Raw genomic sequence first — 6,000 nt, forward strand, 5'->3', positions numbered from 1 at the left:
AAGAGTTATTGGAGAAAGGAGTGATTAGACCTAGTGTATCCCCATGGGGAGCACCAGTGTTGTTTGTAAAGAAGAAAGATGGAAGTATGAGGTTATGCATAGATTACAGAGAGCTTAATAAGCTTACTATCAAGAATAAATATCCTTTACCCCGTATTGACGACTTGTTTGACCAGTTGAAAGGAGCAGAATATTTTTCTAAGATTGACCTCAGGTCAGGATACCATCAGCTCAAAATCAAATCTGAGGATATACCTAAGACAGCTTTTAGAACAAGGTACGGTCATTATGAATTTTTAGTGATGGCTTTTGGATTAACGAATGCACCAGCAGCTTTTATGGATTTAATGAATAGAGTCTTTAAGAAGTATTTGGACAAGTTTGTGATTGTTTTTATAGATGATATTCTGATATATTCTAAGACAGCTGAGGAGCATGCGGAACATTTAAGAACAGCCTTGGAGATACTAAGAAAGGAGAAGTTGTATGCAAAGTTTTCTAAATGTGAATTTTGGTTACAAGAAGTTCAATTTCTAGGACATATAGTGAGTCGGGAAGGAATCAAGGTAGATCCAGCAAAGATTGAAGCTATAATGAATTGGGAAAGACCAAAGACCCCCACAGAGATCAGGAGTTTCTTGGGGTTAGCAGGTTATTATAGAAGGTTTGTACAGGATTTCTCAAGAATTGCAACCCCACTGACTAAGTTAACTAGAAAGAATGAAAAGTTCATATGGAATGAGAAGTGTGAGGAAAGTTTTCAGGAGTTGAAGAAGAGATTAGTGTCAGCACCAGTATTGTCCCTTCCAGATGATCAAGGAAATTTTGTGATTTATAGTGATGCCTCTTATAAAGGATTAGGATGTGTATTGATGCAGCATGATAAAGTTATTGCATATGCCTCTAGACAACTTAAACCTCATGAACAAAAGTACCCCACTCATGACCTGGAGTTGGCAGCTATTGTATTTGCATTAAAAATATGGAGACATTATTTGTACGGAGAAAAATGTGAGATTTATACAGATCATAAAAGTTTGAAGTATATCTTTATCCAGAAGGAGCTTAACATGAGACAAAGGAGATGGCTAGAGTTGATTAAGGATTATGATTGTACGATTAAGTATCATCCAGGAAAAGCCAACGTTGTAGCAGATGCTTTAAGTAGAAAGGAGAGGTTAAACGTATTGACTGTGCCAGAGGAGTTATATAGAGAGTTTCAGAAGTTGGAAATCGAGGTAAGAATTCATGAACCAACAAAGATGGCGGTGTATACCATGACCTTTCAACCAGAGCTATTAGAAAAGATTAAGAAGTGCCAGGAAGAGGTAATGGATCAGGATGTAAACAAGTTAGTAGGAGAAGAGTTATGTACACAGAAGGATGATCAAGGGATTTTTAGATTTTCTTCCAGGATATGGATTCCCCCGGTGACAGAGTTAAAGAATGATATATTGCAGGAAGCACACAATTCCAAATATTCACTTCATCCAGGCAGCACTAAGATGTATAGAGATTTAAAGAAGAACTATTGGTGGCCAGACATGAAAAGAGAGATTGCAGAATGGGTGAGTAAATGCTATACGTGTCAAAGAGTGAAAGCAGAACACCAAAGACCAAGTGGATTATTGCAACCTTTAGAGATTCCAGAATGGAAGTGGGAACATATTGCTATGGATTTTATTGTAGGATTACCAAGGACCAAAGCAAACCATGATGCCATTTGGGTGATAGTGGACAGATTAACCAAGTCAGCTCATTTTCTTCCGATCAATGAGAGATTCTCTTTGGATAAATTAGTTCATATGTACTTGAAAGAGATTGTAGTTCGTCATGGAGTCCCCGTATCCATTGTATCAGATAGAGATCCACGATTTAATTCAAGATTTTGGAAAAGTTTTCAAGAATGCTTGGGCACCAAATTGAATATGAGTACGGCATATCATCCACAAACAGACGGCCAAAGTGAGAGAACTATTCAGACGATCGAGGACATGTTACGTGTTTGCACAATCGATTTCAAAGGCAGTTGGGACGAACATCTACCTTTAGTGGAGTTTGCATATAATAATAGTTATCATGCAAGTATTGGGATGCCTCCTTATGAAGCTCTTTACGGACGCAAATGTCGATCGCCAGTATATTGGGATGAAGTCGGAGAACGCAAGATACTTGGACCGGAATTAGTACAACAAACAAAGGAAGTCGTTGAAATTATTCAGAAACGACTAATTGCAGCACAGAGTCGTCAACGAAATTATGCAGATCAATTCCGGAAGAACGTAGAATTTGAAGACGGAGAAGCAGTGTTACTGAAGGTGTCACCATGGAAAGGACTGTCCAGATTCGGAAAGAAAGGCAAGCTAAGTCCCCGATACGTGGGGCCATTTGAAATCTTGAGGCGTGTAGGTAAAGTAGCATACGAATTGGCGTTACCCCCGCAAATGGAGCACATTCATAACGTCTTTCATGTATCGATGCTTAAGAAGTATAATCCAGATTCGAAACATGTGATAGAGTATGAGCCGGTAGAACTCGAGGCAGATTTATCGTATGTAGAAAGGCCAGTGGAAATTTTAGATAGAAAAGAGAAGGTGTTAAGAAACAAGGTAGTTAAGTTAGTAAGAGTATTGTGGAGAAACCCAAAGGTTGAAGAGTCAACCTGGGAATTAGAAAGTGATATGCGTGAAAAGTACCCTCATTTGTTCACCTAAGCGATTCTGAGGACAGAATCCTTTTAAGGGGGGAAGGATGTAACATCTGGGATTATCCGTGTAATTATTTTAATGATTAATGAATATTATATGAATTTCTGTGAATTAATTGGTTCCTGTTCTATTTATTTAGTTATACATTTCTGATTAAATTTGAGGAATATCAATTTTTATATGTTCAGTACGAAATATAGTTTATTTAGATATTTTCATATCGATTTATGCATTGTCGTATGATTTTATATTTGATTTATGGATTTAATAACGTATATTACATTTAATTATTAATTATTTTGATTTTACGAAAACCGTCAACTTGTAACGGTACCGAGATTTTACTTCCCGAAAATTTCAACAAAATTCACCTTTAGCCTAATTTGAACATTCCAGACATTTTTCATGTTTTGACTTTTTCGATCCGGAGTACAGTTTGTTCTGGAGCCGGTCCGGCGGAGTTTTCGGTATTCGATAATTATCTGTTTGTCTCGATAAACGCGAAACTAGATATTTATGTTCATCCTTATCTTGTAATGATGACAGTGGGACCCGCATACTAATGACGGATTAAAAAGCCCCGTTTTGATAATTATCTAGAAAACCGGTACCGATTGGACCCGTTTTATTAGTATAAAGCTATTAAACATTGTATTTTCATGCCATATATGATCCAAAGGGGTACTAATTATTCATAAGTATAAATATTCTTAACAGTACTTTATTTCATTACGAAAATCATAAAACCAGTTAACACCGAGAAATTCCCGAGAGTGTTCTTCGTGTTCTTGAGATTCAAACGAAGATTTGGACGCGTTATCGGACTCGGATTTTGGCGTTCAAGGACTCAAATTGAAGGTTTTAACAAGTAGAATCATAATCCAACATCAGAATCAGTGCAGAATCATCAGGTGGGTTCGGATTTTGAGATTTAAATTCGTATTAAATAAGCTTAAAATAGGGCTTTTTGATTTTGAAGTTGTTTATGTGTTTTGATGATTGTATGTTGTAGATAATGTTCTCCTGATCATTTTGGTATATCATATGCATGATTTGGAGTTCAATAACATGTTCAAAAATGAGTTTGATTATTCGGAATTGAAAATAGGGTTTATGAACCCGATGAATATTCTCAATTGAAATTAGGTGTTTTTGATCTAGGGATTCTGGGGATGATTGGTTAGTATCATTAGAACGAGCGTTTAGAGAGGAATCTATTAGGATAATCAGAAGTGGTGAACGACACGGGAATGGGTCGCCGGAGTCTGGAGAACAACTCGCCGGCGGCGAGTTTTCTCGAGAATTTTCCGGTCGATTCCGGCTGTTCCTGGTGATATGGATTGCAGGGTTGGATTGTACACTCTGAGTAGTGCATATCTGCACATTTTGAGGGCCAACGGAGGCCGGGAAATTCCCCTCCTGCGTCCGACGGCGGTTCAGGGGCGGCGACTGTAATATTTACAGTTTAACCCCTGAACTTTCGAAGATGGTGAAGATGTTATACTACAGTTTTAAAACTTTCAACTCAAACCTTTAAGTTTTCAAAACTTGCAGTTTAAACCTTGAAGTTTTAAACTTTTAAAAACTGATTTATTTTAATTTCTTTTAATTTCGAAAATCATTTTTTTTAATTTCTGAAATAGTTTAATTATTTATTAATTCAAAAATAATTCTGATTTAATTTATTAATTAATTTTAATTAGTAATTAATTATTATAATTAGTCAATTAATTTAAATATTAATTGATTAATTGTTTTAATTAATTATTAATTAATTTTAATTGATTTATTAATTAGATTTAATTATTTTAAATGATTTTAAAATTCCGAAAAATAGTTTCGAGCTTTGAAATATTATTCTAAAATATGTTTGAAGCTCGTTAATTGATTTCAAATGATTTCGGACTTGATTTTGAGTATCCAGAATTGATTATTTATTGATAAAATGATTCTTTGACCCGTTTTAATTCCGAAAAATGTTCTAAAATCCATATCAAATGCCAGAAAAATCCTTTTGACTTCAAACCTTCTTTGAAAAATAAATTTTATCGAATATCTTATGTGATACGTGTTATGTGATCTCTGATTGATGTGTTACGTGTCTACATGAACATTATAGGATTGTTTTGATATATCTTTTGATCCGTAAGTCGGATTTAAATGAAACGAAGGGTAGTTAGGAACTCGTTACGAAGGTGTGATGATAAGAATAGTATGAGATCATATATTGATAGATGATTGTTGTGATTAGCAGAAGAAGCGAGAAGTAAAAAGGGAAAGCAAGTGGTGATAGAGTAGTATAGCGAGCAAGCGTAGTTGAAACTTGAGATCAGCTATATAAGGCAAGTTCCCTCAGACTTTCCTTCAATTATATGTTGTATCTGTTGTGATTATTTAGTGAACTTTCTGATGAAGTCCTGTGACCTATTGAATTATCGCATGGATTATTTATCCTATGGATTCTTGAACCTTCAACCAAATTTCTTGAACTATTTTATGGATTATTTATCCTATTGATTCTTGAACCTTCAACCAGATTTCTTGAACTATATTATGGATTACTTACCTTATTGATTCTTGAACCTTTGACCGATTCTTTGATACCTGCTACGAAACTTATTTCAATTGTAAACCTTCCATCTTTAAAACTTCTAAATGATTACCATAACAACCTAATTTCATTTCAAAAATATACCCTCGATACCTCAACCAGTTATCAATCACTTTTATTTCAGACCGTAACCAGTTGAACGACCCCAAATAACATCTGTTATGACATATAACTTACAGTTGATTGATTCTTTCCATAAACTCCAGTTTCTTGATCTTAACAGCATTCATTTATACTTGGGTTCTTTTTGTGAACCTAGAACCCTTCTTCATATAAACCCTAAACTTTGATATGCTTTGCCATCCTATGAGGCAATGTTTGATTCTTTGCTAAACCATGAAGATATTTCTCATTCCTCCTTTGAGATCCATCTGAGACACTTTGAATAGTAGTCTGCTTCTGCTTCCAAATTTATTTATAATGTTGATGTTTCTATTTTATTGAATAATATTGTTGATCATCTTGATTTTGATAGAATTGGATAGTTTTCTAAACTTGGACCAAATGAATGGTCAGACCAGATGAGTGGTCGCTTTAGGCCAATGTGTGCCTTGGATCCAGTAAACGAGCATGGTGGGACCTGCTCGGGGTTAGTGTCTGACTGATCAGCAGCCTAACCTTTGATTTTTGAAAATAAATTTAATATCCAATTCTAATCAATGTTCTAAAAACAAATCTTGG

Source organism: Daucus carota, chromosome 9 (assembly GCF_001625215.2).
Source record: "Daucus carota subsp. sativus chromosome 9, DH1 v3.0, whole genome shotgun sequence".
Lineage (NCBI taxonomy): Eukaryota > Viridiplantae > Streptophyta > Magnoliopsida > Apiales > Apiaceae > Daucus > Daucus carota.